The 19,658-nt window shown below is 36.1% G+C and overlaps 1 pseudogene; it reads right to left on the bottom strand.

The window, feature by feature from the left end:
* Window positions 1-15,956: 15,956 nt before the first annotated feature.
* On the bottom strand, window positions 15,957-16,489 carry LOC138174269 (large ribosomal subunit protein eL32 pseudogene; annotated as a pseudogene).
* Window positions 16,490-19,658: the final 3,169 nt, after the last annotated feature.

Genomic DNA, 19,658 nt, shown 5'->3' with positions numbered 1-19,658 from the left:
AAGAAACCAAGGAAACCAGGAGGTGAAGAAAAAGCTTCCCAGGCATGGAGAAAAGAAGACAGCAAGGTCCTGAGTTGGGAGATGGATTAATAATAGAATTTAGATATGTCAATAAAGGTATTGTTTTGAAGGTGAATTTTGAGCTAGATATTGAAAGAAATTAGGGATACTAAAGGGCAGAGATATGGAGATATGACATTCAAGCATGCAGGACAGTCTATGCAAATAAGCAAAGATGGGAAATAAAATGTGGTAACCGAGGAACAGCAAGGAGGACAATATATTTGAACCACAGACTGCGTGAAGAACAGTAGTGTACTATGGACTATGGCTATAAAGGTAGATTGGATGCAGATTGCGATGTACTTTTCATACAAAATAGAGAAGTTTGCATTTGGCCCTAGATCCAATAGGTCCTCATTGGAATTTATTGAATAGAGTTAGACCTGTGTTTTAAGAAAATCACTTTGACATATGTGTAAAGGAAGGATTGTAGCAGTTAGAGATTTGAGGCAGGAAGACCAATTAGGAAGCTATCACTATACTTCAAATCAGGGATAATGAGGGACTGAAATAAGGTTATGGTTATATAGAAAGGTGGTAGATGTAAAAAAAATGTTAACTTATGAGTTATGAGAGGGAGTGGGGGTCAAAGGAGTCAAAGATGATTCTGAGAATTCAATTTTGGTTGACTGGAAAAGAAATGGTTCCCTTGGCAGAAACAGGGAAAGTAAGAAGTATGGGTTTAGGAGTAGAGATAATGAATACTGTTTCAAACATGTTGAATTTGAAATGTCTCTACTTCATTACACTTGAAATGTCTTGTAGACATTTCAGTGCTGTGGGACTGTAGTATAAAAATTATAGGAATATAGTTATATATGATATAGATATAGATCAATGAATGATTTTAGATATTTTCATAAATGTAACCTGGGGAAAATAGTGGCAATACACCTTCATTAATGTCATTTCCACTGACAAAATTTTAATCAGTTTCTGGTATTGAAAAGTTTGACAAGGCCAAGGCCTTTGATGGTAAGAAATTTCTTTGTTGGTCATCTATACCTGTGGTTTCTGCATCTGTAGAAGCAGTTATCTGGCATCATTTGTTTTATTAAATGACATTTGCATGGGTTGGTTTTGAAGTAGGACCAGTGGCCTGAGGGATGCTCTCAATCTTAGGTTCTTGGCTTTCCCTGTCTGTCAGTAGCAGTTGTGGTGTGATGGTGGTGCCAGGGAAGATGGACTCAATACTTCTCAATGTTTGTTTCCCTAAGTGATTGTTTTGGGACTGTGGCTGGAATCGGGTTTTGTGGTTACAAGTAGGATAATGACTACTGCTTTCCCTAAGGATCTTGGATTGAAATCTTTGGGCTGTCTCCTCCAGTTTCTCAGGGAAGGTGGTGATTGATTGAGCTGGTAGTGGTGGTTTGACTTGTCTGGTACATGCTGCCTCCTTTTTCTTGCTCAGGGTGCCTTGATGCTTCAGTTAGAGAAAACCACATCATGAATTCCAGAGACTATCCAATTCCAGGGACTATCCAACAGGAAAGATTTGGTAAAAAGGTTGACTGGTTTCACATATTAGAGATAGGTCAGGAAGATAAAGATGGAAAGAACGCCACTATATTTGGTGATTTAAAGTTTATCGAGCTATGAGGTGGGAAGACAGTGTAAAGAATTGAGATGTGAATGTTGGAGAGTAAGTGGTGCAAACAGCATAAACAACATTTTCCAGGAGTTTGTATATAAAAGAGGAGAAAGATGCAGGATAATAACTCCAGGAAATGCAACAGCCAAGTGACAATTTGCTATTGTAGTTGCTGTGATTGTTGTCATTCTTTTTTGAGGACGAGGGAAACCTAGAAGTGTTTGCAGGAAGCAGGAGAAAACAATAGCAACAACAAAAGCCAAAATTGTAGGTAGAGAGGGGATATTAGACATCACACAAACCAGAGGCTGTTCAGTTGTTTTCTCTTTCAATTTGAAAGTCGGAGTCTCTTTTACACTGTCAAATAGTTCTTTAGTAACAAGGAATGGCTTCATATTCTTGTACCTAGGAAACTGAGAGTCTACATGTGGCTTTTTAAAGTAAATTAAATGGAAAGAAGATTGTTTTTGCCTTAAGCAGACAGTATAGTACATGCACCAGAAGATAAATGCGGGAAGTGGCATGCAACACAAGATTGAATGCTTGTCAAATTGGAATTGAAGGCAGCAGGCTGCAAATTGGATTTTCTTTTCAATAACATGCAGTTCACATTCCATCATCATAATGAATATTATAATGTGCTCATTACTACATAATATCTATCATCCCTTTCTAAGATGTTTCAGAATTGTGAAGGATAAGGTGGATTTGTATTGTTGTTGCATTAGACAACAATGTTTAGCATGCTCAATTGATTCCTTTCCCTGTGTAGCCCTAAAGATGTGATTTTTTTAGTGGAGAAAATGTTATGAGTTCATTGAATCGTCATATTGGATATGTGATAAGCAATGGCTGTTTGTTATCCCATCAAGTTCAGAAGTGAAACTGGACCATACTTGCTAAGGCCTCTTTGAGAGGTATTAAAGATGCCACAGCATTCAATCACATAATGTGTTATAAATTACAGTTGCTTAATAAAGCATTTTGTTCCATCTAACCCTATGAAATGGTCCAGTTTTATGTGTCTCGCTGCACAATATTATGCTAGTATAAGCATGGGACCTGTCATGTGTGGCACATAAGCTATATACTCACTATTTTAATCTCCACTTAAATTACTGGATACTTTTTATGAGTGAAACTAATACATATTCCCACAGGATTCTAGGGGTAATGGTTTGGAATTGGGGAATTAACACTAGAGCTCCCACCTAGGGTGCTGTTACTGAGCTCTGGTTAGCATCTCCCCAACATCACTTAATTAATATAAAAAGCATTTACAATAGGATATTTACTGAGATGAACCAAAGCACAATCTCTAAACCAGAAAGAAGCATACTGACCTCTACCACTGCAGTCTCTTGGAAGAGGGAACTCAAAATTAAAGTAGTAATCTCTGCAAAACCATACCTCCCGCAAGTTCAGGATACAGAGGTTCAGCCTGCTTATATTGTATCTTACAATCACCTTTAAGATCTAGTAATACTTTCTTTTCCTTACAGAAAACAATCCATCTTCCAATCCTATGCATTTTCACTGGATACTCCTCATGCATGGGACTCACTTCCTTCACATCACCATAGCCTTCCTCCCTGGTGTCCTGCAAATCATAGCTACAGTCCCATCCTCTGTAGGGAATCTTTTCTGATCACCTTTGTTTTTATTGTCTTCTCTCTGTGGATTCTTTCCATTTTTTCCTGTATATAACTTCTTTGTACAAAATCATTTGCATCTCCCCCATTAGACTGTGAGTTCCTTAAGAGTAGAGACTATTCTTTACCTTTCTTATATACCTAGTGGTTAGATCAGTGCCTGGCATATAGTAGCCGCTTAACAAATGTTTATTGACCTATTGACTTAAGTATCTTAGAACAAATTCTGGAAATATCCAGGGATCATTCATTCCTCAATTTCATAAACAGTATAAGTGAATTCAAAGGGTGAGAGGAGTCAACAGATGTAGGGAGCACACACACACAGAGAGTTATAGCCAAGGTACATTCATTCATGGGCACTTATATTGGGGGTTAGTGATGGTATGACATGCATATGGTATGTATGTGAATACTTTCCACAGTGCTGGGCCACTATGCTGTAAAGCCAAGCACAACCAGCTTTCCAGAGGACTGCTGCTGTGAACAGCTTCTAAGATTCTGATTACAGAGTACAGTGAACTCTCTATTCAGTTATATTATCAAATCAGAGCATAACATTCACAGAAAATCAAGGCATGGCATTCACAATGTTACAGCTTATCACAGAAAATCAAAATGCAGGCTTGACTCCTTAAGGGTCACAAAATACAAAAATCAAAGTTCTCCACCCATGGGGTGCAATTAAGTTACAACTTCAACAGTCACGACTCAGTATTCTATATCATCAGTCACTACTCAGACAATTTCATCGGTCACTATTCAGTACTCATGGAGAGGTCTTTTCATCTTGACTCAGGGCAGGCTTTCAGCTCCAATGGTTCCTCTTCCATGGTCTCCACCTGAATCTAACTAACAGCCACCTGAGTTCCAAGACAGACAGCTCCCAGTTCCTTCTCCAGCTGTCTGTGCATTTCCTGCTCCACATCCAGTCCATCTCAAATCCTTCACAGTCTGTTCCTGGGAAGACAAGGCTTAACAAAGGCACCAGAACATTCATACACTTTAACAAAGTCACTACAGCATTTGTACAAAGTACCAACAGCAAAGTCATGCTTCTTCAGTCTTCTGTAGCTCTGGCTGGCCCTCAGAAATTCTCAACTGGCCCTCAGAAGTCTTCAGCACCATAAGCTGCATTCTCAAAATCTAAATCACTTTATCCAACCTCCATGTAGCTTGCTCCAAGAAATTCTGTCTCACTTCTCAATTCTCATTCCTCTTCTCAGTTCTTTTCAATTCTCAGTTCAGTCTTCAGTCCAGTGGCAGCTGCCCTGCTTCTATGATGCTTACCCCAGGAAATTCTGTCTGCCTAGCTTGTGTTCTTCCTTATATATGTATGAGCTCCTCCCTTTTTAGCCCCCTCCTGTTATGTCAGCAACAGGGGTTCATACCTCCTGGTTTTTTTTTAACAGAGCCTTAATTTGAAACAAGGTGCTAAGTCCCTGCTTGCTGCCAAAACAAGGAGGTCTTCAAATTTCATTACTATTACATATGGCTTCTGGTGAAGTCATTATATTGCACTGGCTACTCACTGGGCTCATTCCTCTTCCATCCTCAGGCTTACATTATGTACATTAGTCTTTTCTGGACTTGGGAATTGTTCAACTATTCCCATTGCTACTTCTGGCTGGTCATTTCAAGATGCCACTCCCTGGATCTGATGAGTTATGGAGCATCTGGATCTCCAAATCTGGTGTTATCCCTTCCCCATATAAGAAAAGGTGAGTGTTCTTATCATTCATTGTGTTTAAGAACCAAGGACTTTTGCTTTAGTTCTATGAAATGACAGGGCCCTCACTAATGTAGGCATTGGATGAGGAAGAAAAACTCTCAGCATCTTCTCCCCTACTAAAAAGAGGTCTTAAAATTTCCCAGAGCTTCAGCTACATTGAGTGTTTCTTCTCCAGAAGGAGAGTCCTCACCTCAGGAGCCAAGCTCCTTGGAGCACAGAGGAGTCATAGTTAACCAGTGCCTGTAGTATTAAATATTTCTCCCCTGCCCCTGTCTCTCTGTCTCTCTCTCTCAGTAGTTTTTTTTTTCTAACTTTGGGTAGAAATGATTTGTGCCTCCCTGTTCACATGTAATGCTAAACTCTATTGAATCTGTAGCATTTAAAAGGGTACTTTTCCATTAAAACACAAAGTGTTCTTTCTCTGGATCTGAGATTCCATTGCTTTCTGAAGCCTGAGTTCCTTTTCACCTCCCAAGATGTTGAATTGGATATAGAATAAGAAAAAAAACCCTAGTCTAAGCTCAAGAGACATGACCATCATTTTCATTCTTCCTGGCTATATCTTAACATACCTATGTATCATGTACCAAACCTCACTATACTAGCAAGCTTCTGAAATGATGATGTAATAATCATCATAAAAAATTTTGATGATGTACCCCAAGTGGTCCCATGTTAAAATGAAAAGTCCCCATACACAACAATGTATTTATAGCACTAGTTTTTGTAATAGTAAAGAAATACCAATAAAATATATTCTCATCATTTGGGGAATGGGAAACTAAATTTTGGCACATAAGTGTAATCACATTAACTGACAATGAATAGACTACATGCAGAATGGCATGGAAAGATGTATGGACTAATGCAAAATGAAATAAAAAGAGCCAGGTAAAGGATTATGCTTAAAGACGTTTATTGTTCACCCACATCTGACTCATTTATGATCCCATTTGAAGTTTTCTTGGCAAAGAAACTGGAGTAGTTTGTCATTTTCTTCTCCATACCTAAAGATTACAACAATGTAAATGGAAAGAGCAATACAGCAATTGAGACAGTGTGGTACAGTGGATAGAGTACTGCATTCAGAGTCGGGAAGATCTCAGATAGATTCCTCTAACACTTGCAGTGTGACTCTGACCAACTCCCCAAAACTCTTTTGGATTCAGTTTCCTCATCTAAAGCTGGAATTGATGACCTTAAATTTATCTCCCAGGGTGGCTAGGTGGTGCAGTGAATAGAGGACTGGCTCTGGAGTCAGGAGGATCTGAGTTCAAATCCAGCCTCAGACACTTGACACACTTAATAGCCATGTGATTTTGGGCAAGTCACTTAACCCCAATTGCCCTCCAAAAAGGAAAAAAAAATCCCTCCCAGCTCTATATTGCCCCAGGATCCCATGATTAAAATTATATGATGAAAAAATCTCAGCCTCAAAGAAATACAATATATACCTCCTCTTGGAATTTCTTTGCTGGGCTAAGAAATTACTAGTGTGGAAAACTGCTTATAATTTCAGATTTTGAAAAATATGTTAAAATTTTCTCAACATTACCCTTTTTTATTCTGGTTGAGGAGAATAGTTCTCTGGAAGTGAGATGTCAACAAATATAGGTGATGTAAAACAAAAGCATCAATACATTTTTATAAAAGAAAATTTAAAAAAATTGGTTTATTTTCCAAAATAAACTGGATAGTACATAATACATTTAGTATTATTTACTTCAAAAATCATTAAGAATACAAAATTTCTAGCACTTGAAGTATTGGTCCTCAATATTCTTAAAAAACTTCATTATTCAGAAGGAATATCCTTCTGAATAATTCTAAGAATCCTTAGGGGTTCAGCTACCAAGGTTAATTATATGTGTATATGCAAAATTATCAAACATGAATATATGATTTTCAAATTTCCATTATGGAAAGATAGGGGACATAGTTCAACCCACATGACATGCTTGTTATGATTGAACTGCCAGCTTTAGTAAGTAGTCTGACTTCCCATCTTTAAATCAGATGTCCCTGAGTCAAGGTAAAAAAGCCTCAGAGAATCACATTTTTTGGAATGAGAGAACTGGGAGAAACTTATTAGAAAGGAAACTTCATCCAACCTACTCATTTTGCAGAGCTGATGAGGTTAAATGACTTATCCAGAGTCATTCAGCAAGTTAATGGTGAGAATCATTTGAGCTAGAACCTATATTACTTAATTTCCAGGCCATTATTCAACCATATTAATGCCTACATATAGGTATCTGATTTAGGTTTTCAGAATAAAACTTGCAAATGATACTTAATTTCATAGGATAGCTCACACATATATAGGACCATACAGAATCTGTATCCAGAAAAAAATATCATTTTGATCTTCTAATAATCTACTTAGTAAATGTTTGTTTATATGTTTTTTTTTCCTAGCTGCCTTAAATTTTTAAGAGAGTGGAGAGTGGATATGCCATTTTGTATTGATGTCCAAGAACTATATTTTCCTCATTATCTGTCATTCCAGTTGTAGGACACAGAAAGCCCAAGAAATAATATGCCTGAATCAAGATCTCCTCTGCATGTATACCTCCCACTAATTCTTAATAATCAATAGTTTTAGGGAATTTAAGTACCTTTTTTCCAGAACAACCATCAAGATTTCTCTCATAAGCCAGATATGAGGGAAGCAATGCCTGTTAAATTCTCTTTGGTTTTATCTGTGCATGTGAACCGCTGATTGATGTACTGAGTAGGACAGGAAAGCAGTCCTACCTCTGCCCAGAGTTCATAACAACTCATTGACTTTGTATTTCTTGAGGACATATTCTTTCCTCCTTTAAAGGTTTATAGAGATGAAAATCTGTTGGATGACATGAAATCTGCCCTTTTAGTGCTTATCAAGGACCCTGGGGATTATATAGCCATCTGGATGTTGCTATCTTACTGTGATTTCTACAGGTTTGTTTAACTTTTAATCTCCTCAGTCACATCTTTTATTACTCCCTCTTTGCATAATTTTCACATTATGCAGTTTTACCTTTTCTTTTAAACCACTGGGGAAATTATTGCAATTAAATCACTAAGCCTCAATAACTGATAGAAAGCTATATCTCAAGAATACAAACCCTTACCTCTGGCCTTAGGAGTTAGGATATGGACTTAGGACTTAGTCAACATCTTATGGATAGGATCTGTCTGGAATAGTGTTAAAGTGGGTATTAATGAAATCATACATTTTCCGAAGGAGATCATAATGAATCACAGACAGAAGGCACTTCGCTGGTCATCGGGTTTATACTTTTTAATTTTTGTTTTGAACTTAAACATTAAATAAGTGAGTTTTTCTATGTGCATAATAGAGCAGGAAAACAAAAAGAAGAATATTATACTTGAAAATGTGAATCTCTGTTAGGTCGAGATTGCTTTGTAAAAAAAAATGAATATACATATTTATATGTTACAAGTATATATTGCATATGTAATTTTTTCATATAATTTAAAGCTCAAAATTTTAAAATAAGGTTTGTAAATAAAAATAATTGTATATATTAAATACATATAATAGTTTTAAGCACATATATTTTAAGTAAACTTTTAAAAATGTGTATAGTTAAAATATGCATTAATAATGCCGCTTTCTCTTTTTTTCTCTTTTCTTTTCATTTCTTTTTTCTTTAAGCTACACTATCCCTGTCCTACATCTTTATACTGCCTATGAAATTAAGGAGAAAAAAGAGAAAAGAAAAAGCAAAGTCTTAAAAATACGTGTAGTCAAACAAAATAAATTCCTACATTGGTAGTGTCTGAAAATGTGTGTCTCTTTCTACATCTTGAGCCCATCATCTCTTACCCAAGAATTATGAAACATATTTCATCAGTCCTAATGAATCATCGTTAGTCATTTTTATTTATTTGACTTCTTAAGTTTTGCCAAATTGTTTTAAAGTACATTTCTGTTGTGAAATTATTCTGGTTCTTGTCACTTCAATTCTATATAAGTTCAGATACATCTTCCAACATTTTTCTGAAACTGTTACTTTCATCAATTCTTATAACAGTTGTGTTTCATTAAATTCATATAAAGTAATTTGTTCAGAAATTCCTCAGCTGTTTGATATCGCCTTCTCCTCAGTTTTTTGTCATAACTAATAGTGCTCCTATGAATATTTTTGTACAGAAGAGTAACTTTCCTCTTTGCCTCTTTGAATTATTGGTCTTCCAGTAGTATTGTTGCATATGTATAATTTATTGACTCGGGGTACAGTAATTCTAAATTGCTTTCCAGAATGACAAGACCAATTCAATGCTCCACAAATAGTCTGACAATATGCATGTCTTTCTGAAGCTATTCTAACACCACCATCTTCCAACTTTGTTATTTTTGCCAATATGATGGTTGTGAGTTTAAATATCAGAGTTTCTATAATTTGCATTTTTCTCATTTCTACTTATTAGAAAAAAATATTTGTTTATATATTTCTTCCTTTAAAACCTTCCCACTGATATATTTTAATAATTTGTCTATTGGGAAATAGCTCATTCTTATTAATTTTCTCAATTTATTATATATAGATATACATATATGTGTATATATGTATATTTTAGAAAAAGAATTGTAAATATTTTCCTGAGTTAAACAGTTCCTTTTTACTTTAACTACATTGTATTGTTTTCTTAAGTACAAATTTTCAAATTTTACATAATTGAAATTATTAATTTTAACCTTTTCACCTCCTTGGTCTAATATATTCCTTGGTTTTGGTTATGAACTTTTCCCCCATTCATATTTTTGAAAGGCATTTTCCTTTCTCCTTTATAGTATATATTCTGATGTTTTATAACCTAAATCACATGTCCATTTGGAGATTACCTGGGTGTATGATGTGAGAAATTGTTTTATACCTAATTACTGTCAATCTTCTTTCCAAATTTCCTAGTGGTTTTTGAAACATAGTGTGTCCTTATCCTGTTAGTTGTGGTCATTAGGTCTATCAAATTTTATGCATCTGTTTGCTTCTGTATTATGTGACTAATCTGTTCTACTGATAGATTTCTATATTTTATCTAGTAAAAACTATTTTCATTAGTACTGATTTGTGAGAGTTTGAGATCTGGAATTGCTAATTCCACCTTCCTTTGCACATTTTTTCCCATTATTTCCCTTTATATTCTTGATATGCTTTCCAGAACAATTTTATTATTATTTTTCTAGCTCCCTACTATATTTTTTAGTGGTTTATTTAGTAGGATATTGCATAAATACATTAATTTAGGTAGCATTGTCATTAAAATATATGAGTATATTCTACCAATTACGTTTTAGAAATTACTTAGATCTGTCTTTATTTCTTTAAAAATGTTTTATAATTATTTTCATATACTTCTGTGTCTTGTTAGATGGACTCCTATATATTTTACTCATTATGCAGTTATTTTCAGTAGAATTGCTCCTGTCTTTTCCTTGATAAAATGAAGAAATTCGAATAGTTTCTGTGGATTTCATACTCTGAAACTGTGCTGATGTTATTAAATGATTCAATTACCTTGATTCTTGTACTTGTCCCTGGAACATCAAATGCAGTGTTTCCAATATATAGGGATCTCTCTCTGTCTCTCTGTCCATCTCTGTGTCTCTGTCTCTCTCTTTCTCTGTCTTGCTCTCTCCCTTCCTTCCTTCCTTTCTTCCTTCCTTCCTTCCTTCCTTTCTTTCTTTCTTTCTTTCCTTCTTTCTCTTTTTTTTCTCTCTCTTTCTCTTCTTTCTTTTTTCTCTCTCTTTCTCTCCTTTCTTTCTCTCTCTCTTTCTTTCTTTCTTGTATATCTCTGTCTCATTGATAGCTAGATATAGATATACATGCACATGAATATGCACACATATACACACATACAATGCTGCTGCTGCTCTGACTGTTACTACTATGACTACTACTACTATTGCTGCTGTTGCTGCTCTATGGCTAGTGCTGCTGCTGCTCTTACTGCTTCTTCTGCTGCTGCTACTTTGCTACTACTATTCCTGCTGTTGCTAGTGCTTTACTATTACTGTTGCTACTTCTGCTGCTGCTATGGCTGCTGCTGCTACTTTACTACTACTACTACTATTGCTACTGCTGTTACTTTATTACTACTATTGCTGCTGCTACTATTCTGTTATTATTACTTTGCTACTACTATTGCTGCTGATTTCCTTCTAACTTAACTACATTTTTTTTCTTGTGCAAAAATTTTCTAATTTTATGTAAATGAAATTTTCATTTTAACCTTTTAGCCTCCATATTCCAATTCATTGGTTGGTTATGAACTTTCCCCCATTCATAGTCATGAAAGGTTAAATATTTTTTTCAATACAGAAAGGGATAATTCTATGAGACTGTAATTAATATTAATATACAATGATGCCATAATGAAAGTGTTACAGTCTCTTAGAATGAGCACATCCAGAGAATTCTGATTTATGGCTTACCAATGATCTGAATTGAAAAAAGACTCTAGCATCTCCTACCTTTAGAATTCCATCCTTCCCTCCTTCTTCGTCAACATATTTATCAGTGATATGGTTAAGAGCCTGCTTTGTAAAGCTTTAATTTCAGTACTCATTTGTGGGTTCCTTGATTCCATAGACGTTTCCCAAAAGCAGTTTCATCCTTGCAATAAAGCTTTAGATATGAATGCTTCTGTTAATGAAACCCTTTGGGTATTATCTATTTTTAAGACCCACAGTTTACTTCATCCATCTCCTTCATGTAAAAAAAAAATACAGTCATACTCTGATTAACCTTCACTTGCATTTTCCCCTAGACATGATCAGGCACCAGTGTGTGTAGAAAGTACCAAACAGAGGGAGAGAAGCTGTTATTGTGTTTACCATGTCTTCTTGAATCCAAACTCAGTACTGTCTTTGTAGTAAATTTTTCTAGTGTAATGCTTCTCTAGAGGGACGAGGAATGACCTGAATCTATATGGACTGATGAGATTTAGAGTTTTTGCTTTTCTCCTATGGCAAGTCAATATTTCTTGGTTTTGAGATGGTACAGAAGTACAAAATAGTATTTCAAAGGAGAGGAGAGAAAATACCTTGAGTAGAGAGTGTATATAGTCTGTTCCCTATCCAACAGTAGCAGTGGCCATGAAAAATGTTGGTGCTAGCAGAACAGGAAGAGAAAAACAGAAGTTTGAACAACAGTTACAGATTCTTTTTTATTTGTTCTCTTATTTTGTTTCATTTGTTTGTTTTTATGTGTTTTTTTTTTCTCTCTTTCTAGGAAAGGAAAGGAACATAAGTGGGAAGAGAGGGAGATGTGGTCATTCAGTAGAAGCCCATCTGACAATTGGACTATTCATATTTTCCATTATTCAGGTAAGATTGTAGTACATTTTAAATCATACTCCATTATTCTTTTTATAAAATGTACTTTATGAAAATAGTTTTACTCCTCAGAAATTCTTTTGGGCAACAAAAGGCATTTGGGTATATGAATTTTCTTGTGTCCATTGGTTCCTGGAATTAAGGTATGGGAATAGCTCTGTCAGCAACACTGTTGCTTTTGGTCTCTCCCTTAGGCCTGATATCTCAACCATTAGCTCTTGGTTAGAAAGTTTCTGTCTGTCTGTCTGTCTGTCTGTCTGTCTCTGTCCCTCTCTCTCTCTCAGTAGCTAGAAGCATAACCACAAGGCATTCATATATTTCATACATTTCATAACTAAACTCCAACAAGTAAAATTAATATACACCTCAATCTTTCAGTCTGCCCCATCAGACCATGCACCTAACCCATCTCTATTTTGTTCTGTAAGCTGTGTGTCTGACTCACTAAGAGCAGTGGAGCTATCAGGTTCCATAGCAATGCCTAGTCTAACACTAACATATATTCTAGATACCACAAGGTAGTTAAGTACACACAGCTGGAGATATAAACCCTTTCCTTTCCTTTACCTAGGCATTATGATTTGCCTAAATTTTATACTAGGGAAGTCTGATTTCTCAGTATAAGAAGTAAGCTTCCCATTTTTACATATCTTGGCTCATTATTCCCCTACCCCACCTCCCCCAACTTCTGCTACTCTAGGAAAAGTTGCTAATTTTAACTCTAGTCTATTATTTCTTCCCCAAAGTAGCGGAATGAGAAAAAAAAGTACATTAGGCATCATATGAATAAAGTATATGTCATGCAAAAAGGTTCAGCTCACAGCATGTAATAACAGAACCATTTAAACATAATTCAGCACTTTATTATTACTAGCATAATTTTCTGGGAGGTTGAGATTCAAGAATCATTGGGTCAGAAAACAGTTTTTGAAAACTAAATGACCATGTTAAATGTTGCCCAGTTGAACCTTTCAGGAGACTGTCAAAGGCAAACTTTTCCATTGGGACCAGTCTGATTTTTGTTGCCACTGATATACTCTCTCTATATACTGATATACTTTGTTGCCACTGATATACTCTCCTATACCACTGTCTGTGATGTAGGAAAAAAGTGTCCACAAGGCCAGAGATAAAGAAAGAAAATATGCAAGTGGTCGCCAAAGCAGCAAAGGATCCTTGTACATGCCAAATTATTGAGTTTACTTTTCATGATAGGAATGGTGACACCCATCACAATTATGTCAGACATGAAAAAAAGTCATTCCTTCTGTTTCCATCTGCAGCCACTTATTGTCACCTCAGAAGCTATATCCAAGAGAGAATTTAGCGGACAGAATTCTCCTCCTTCTTTACCAAGTGTGGCACAACACGTCATCAATCCTTTTGACTCGGTAGCCAGTTGGAAGAGACTTGTCTCTGCTATGAGTTATATGTGACTGAAGTCATCCCCATAGGGCTACCATGTAGTTCACTAGAAAGCAGATGAAGAATATCTGTGCATATTATAGGGAAGGGTGGAAAAAGGAAGAGAAGGTAATGAATGGGAAGGTCCCATTATACTCTCATCCTTTGAAAAGTAAGGAAACAGTAGCCTCTCACTTGTGCTGATAGTTGGACTGCTTTTTGAAGCCAACCTATTTGTTACTCTGATAAGCACTATTTGTCCAATAAGAAAGAAAATTGATTTGTCCAAAATAAGAAGCAATTTTGAATATATTTTAAGGCTCACTAGGCACTTATGATTATAGATGGTAACTGGGAGAAAGAACAAACAGGTCCAGAAAAATAATCACTTTCTCTGGATACATGGGAGTCAGGAACTGCCTCCCTTCATGTGCTGCTGTCTCTATCAAGATGTTTTTTCTATACCAACACAGTGAAGAGTTCTTTGATTAATTCATTAGCTAGTCCTGACACTCCAGCCCTATTTCTGTTGAAAATGTAGCCTGTTAACTACAAATAATGACACTTGTGCCATCAAGGAGAATGAGTGTGAAGAGAGGGCAGTAACCCAAGGGAGGGAAAAAAAAGGCTAGGCATTGCTGAGGAAGATCTGATCTTCTGCCATAATATGGCAGTAATTTTAAAGAATAGGGCATATCTGCAGGGAACACTTCCTGCTGAATTCTTTCTAAAAATAGTTTTAGAAAGAAAAACAGTGAAATGTAGGAGCCTCCAAGAGTAATAAAAATGCAAGGAGAGTCTAGCCTTGGGGAATATATGTATCAGATAATGGCTTAAAATGAGTTGAAGCTTGTACTCCACAAATTCTATTCCAAAAAAACAGAGCCTCAGGAGCTTTCCAAGTATCTTGGACTCCAGGAGAGTGATGGGACTGCCTGCTGACCCAGAAGCTGGAGAAGTGATTGAAGTACAACTTAGGAAAAAGGCAATACAGTGTTTAGCTTCAAGATTTCCATCAGGGGACACCAGTTTCTTGTTTTCTTCTGAAACAGATATTTAAACATTTCTCCCCCACCTGATATTTTACAAAGAAATGTTCTTTTTTTTTTTGTTCTTCCATAAGCAGCCCAGTGTGTTTCTTCATTTGCTTTATGCACCACTTGAGAGGATGCAGAAGTCCAATCTGTTGCAATTTAGAAGACTTTATGCTTAGTTCCCATCTCTATGGGCACATGAATTAGGTCTGTGGTATTTGTTCTAAATGATTTTTTAAGTGCTTTGTTAACTAGCTAGTTTCAATGACTTTGACTTAGCTTTTTCACTTATTTATTTACTCAACAGGCATTTAAGTGCTCAATGCACACCAGGCACAGAACTAGGTACTAGGGTTATGAAGACAAAAGTGATTCCTGCTCTTGGGAGTTACATTTTATTACAAAAGAATGGGATGTACATAGATAATAAAGCATAAGGCATACAAATAAAAATAGTTTCTGATTCTTAATAAGGATTTGTTGATTCATTGGGGGATCTAATAAGTGAGAGCATCACACAGAGTCTCAAAGGAAACTAGAGATTCTATGTAGGATTGGGAGATAGGAGGTTATTCTTGGTGGGGGGGATGGATAGTCTATGGAAAGGCACAGAGGCTGCAGGAGACAGAGAAGAATAAGTAGGTAAGAGTTTGTTTGGTACATAGTGTGTGAAAGAAATTAAAATACCAATAGATAAAAAAGGAGGAAAAAATATAGAGGGTTTAAAATGCCAAACAGGAACTTATATTTTATGATGGGGGCCACCAAAACTTTTTAATTTTGCTGTTTTTTCTTGATTATTTCCTCAGGTCCTATAAGTTCAATCATTGTCACTATGTAAACAACCCCTCTGTCTATAGAGTACAGCCCCATTCTCTCTCCTGAGCTACATTCCCAAAGCACTAACTGTCCATGAGATATTTGAATGTGGATGTATCAGAGTCATCTCAAACTCAATGTTTCCAGAAGAATATTTCTTTTTTTTATCCTGTTGAAATTACTATGATCAATTCAGTCACTCAGGTTACCAACCTTGCTTGTACTCATCCTCAGCTCATTACCTTATAAGCTCATTGAGAAGGGGATATTTAATTTCTGGGTTGTATTCCCTGTGGCTAGTACAGTGTCTATCTTGTATTATGTTTTTTTTTTTTTAGTAGTTTACGAGTTTATTTAACACAAATAAAAGTGTGCAAAGCTTTTTACTCATTTTCTTCACTCCTCAGTCTAGCGTTTGGATTGGTGATCTTGATGGCCAGCTGAGCTGCTCTCTCAACAATAATTTTCCGATTCTTAGAGGAAACGTTGTGAGCAATCTCAGCACAATAAGATTTGTTGCACATCAGAAGGACTTCTAGCTCTTTGACATTGTGCACCAAAAACTTCCTGAATCCACTTGGCAGCATGTGTTTTGTCTTCTTATTGCTTCCATAACCAATATTGGGCATCAAGATCTGGCCCTTGAATCGCCTTCGCACACTGTTGTCAATGCCTCTTGGTTTACGCCAGTTTCTCTTGATCTTGACATATCTGTTGGACTGGTGCCGGATGAACTTCTTGGTCCTCTTCTTGACGATTTTAGGCTTCACGAGGGGTCTGAGGGCGGGCATGGAGCCGGCGAAGAGACAGCGGTCCCTCCACTGGAAGCGCCGACAGAGAGAGAAGGAAAAAAAAACTTGTATTATGTTTTTAATAAGCACTTACTGATTTTATTAATGCTTTGGGTCAGACGGTAAGTCAATAAGCATTTGTTAAGCATTAAATATTTTCCAGGCACTCCTTTAAGAACAAGATATGCAAAGAAAAGCAAAAGATGGCTTCAACCTTCAGGAAGCTCACATTCTAATGGAAAAATTAATGTACTAATGGGCTTTGGGGTATGCAAAGTATATTCCTCCCAATAATCCAGAGAGGTAGATGGTGATGGTATTGTGGTTTTCTTTTTAAAGATGAAATGATAGAGGTTAAGAGAGGCCTAGTAATGTGCCCAGTGTCTCAAGAGACACACTTAGAACTTAGAACTAGGATTGTAGTGCCAAGATTCTGAGCCCAAGACCAGGGCTCTAACCCTCTTTTGCTTCTTGTAGTGTTGAAGATTAAAGGAGCTAGTCCTTAGTTTGGTAGTTGGAAGACCTTCCTAGTAATTATTTCTCCCCTAAAATAGAATAGAATGTTTGGAGAAGAGGCAATTTCCCCGTCACTATATGTAGGTAGAGGAAGGTAAGGGAAATATTAAGGTACAGACAGTGAGAGGGACTCAAGTTCAGGCTATATGAAAATTAGTTAAAGGAGATGGGGAAGTTTAGTTTGGAGAAGAGATCTGACAGCGATATGGTAGTCTTCAAGTATGTGCTTTAAATGCCAGATGCTATCCTTCTGATGCTTTTTAAACTATATATCCTTTACCAATTTCACCCATGTGAACTCTATAATATGGTGATACTGGTTCCTTGCTGTTACTTGAACAAGATACTCCATCTCAGAACTCTGGGCATTTTCACTGTCTCTCATGCTTGGAATGCTCTCCTTAATCATCTCCACATCCTAATATCTTTGTCTTCCTTCACATCCCAGTTAAAATACCTTTTTCTAAAGGAAAATTTCCCTTATCCTCTTTAATTCTAATGCTTGTCCTCTACTGACTATTTCCATTTTTAATTGTATAAACATTGTTTGTACATAATTATTTGCATGTTATCTTCTCAATTAGATTTTAAGCTCTTCAAGTTCAGGAACTGTCATTTTGCCTTTCTTTGTAGCTCTCATGCCTTATATATAGTAGATGCTTAATAAATATATACTGACCAACTGATATGCAAGAGGGAATTCATTTATTCTGTTTAGCATCAGAAAGACAGAATTTGGAGAAAAGAATAAAAAGCATAAAGTTGTAAATTCAGTTATGATGTCAGGGCACCTTTTCTAATTCATGAGAATCCACTAGTGGAATGGACTATCACAGGAGAACCGGCATTCTTTATTGTAAGCCATCAAATGAAAATTGAATGGCCATTTCCTGACTAAGTTGTAAAAGTTATTCTTGTTCAGGTATACATTGATGACCCTTTTGAGTGAACCTTCTCCTTTTCTATGAATCTGTGAACCTATCTAGGATCTTGACTTCACCATTCTTCCCTGACAAGGTTAAATTCTCTAGGAGCCTCCCTGAACCCTCCCTTTTGCAATGCCTAATTGATTGACTGGAGGTTAATTATCCTCTTGTCCTCTCAAATAGGAGGTTGGTTAACTGGGGTGAGGCAACCTTTTTCACATTGGACCATGTTTTTTTCCATGGTACAGTGGTTATTAGATGTAATAAAGATTAAACTGGTCCATTTGCAAACTTGTTGTGGTGCTTGACTCAAACTTTAATAGTATGGTTGCTCAAAGTGCTAATTTAGAAATGCACATAAATGGCTCCAAGTGATGCCTGAGCACTCAGAGACTTTGGCTTCCACTTATAAAAATGAATTAAGCCTGATGGTTAAATCTAATGGAGGTGAATAAGCCATTAAGTATAATAGACTCTTCCCTATTTTTCAGTATAAAGCATGCTAAGACTGGGTTGTCTTATACTTTGTTCATATGAGTTCTCAGAGATGCAAGGACAGGCACTCATGAGCTACTTGGGAAATTAAATCGCCTGATCTTTCTAGTGCTCTAAGTAGGGCTATAAATGTCCAGCTTAAGGTTAACCTTCACTATCTAAATTTTACATAAAACCTCTCTCTTTCTTGAATTTAGGTTGCCTTTCCCTTAAGATTCCGTTGGTCTGTTTCAATACCAATTACCTTTCTGTTCTCTGGGGTATATTTTTTAAAAATCTCAACATAGTCCATTTACAATACTCAACAAGTAATCACCAGGTTGCAAAGTCCTTTAGGATACTGCCATTAAACTCAGTTATATGTGCACTAGTTACCTTAATCTTGGCCTTCTGAAATCAGCATTATCATTTAAAAGATCATCCTGTGTATTGCAGACACTTTACTGGAAATAGGCATTTTATTGATAAGGGTTGAGAATTTTTAATTATTTTTTAAAACATTATTAGATGAAAAATTAGTGTGTTTTTAAGATTTGTGAATAGTAACGTTATGTGGGAGAGTATTTCTGAAGGCTAGAAAAGCAGCATTATGTGCATTTGGGTACTGAATCCATCTCTTACTAGCGATGTGACTTTGAACAATTTTCATTGCCCTAGCTTTATCTATAAAAGGATAATGAATGAATGAGTGGATGAATGAATGCAACAATTTATTAAGCATATACTATTTACCAATTACTGTGGTAAGATTTGAGCCTATAGCTACAAAACTGAATTAACTCTTCCCTAAAGGATTTTATAATTTAATATATAGAACAATCACATATAAGGGTTTGGTGGTTAGGGAAGGGAATTTTATTCAACAGGATATTAGGGATGGTGAGCAGATATTAATGAACAATTCATTTTCAGAAATATTCCAGAAGGAATGACACTATGGATTTGAGTACGATTTTTGACAGGAAGAGGTAAGGGGGAGGTGGCAGGGCAGATGGCAAGATGACTGTGGTGAATGGCTGGCTAGGATAGAAGCATGGCTTGGTGGAGACTGATACAGAGAGTTAGGTAAATCTATTGAATCTATGGAGTGCCATAACAATTAGCTGATTTGACAATTTTAATCAAATCATCATCCAATTCAATAGAAGACAAAAATCAGTAAGTTAAAAAAAATTAAATGAGGATTAGATAGGTCATTTTTGATCACCTACTATGTTCCAACTATTAGGGATACAAACATAAGTAAAAAAAAACAAAAAAACAAAACCTCAGTCCTTTCTAGGATCT

Source organism: Petaurus breviceps, unplaced genomic scaffold (genome assembly GCF_028583685.1).
Source record: "Petaurus breviceps papuanus isolate PSGF00001 unplaced genomic scaffold, PetGlider_PUasm1.0 688, whole genome shotgun sequence".
Taxonomy (NCBI): domain Eukaryota; kingdom Metazoa; phylum Chordata; class Mammalia; order Diprotodontia; family Petauridae; genus Petaurus; species Petaurus breviceps.
Note: the sequence above shows the minus strand (reverse complement) of the source record. Positions and strands in the feature narration are given on the sequence as shown.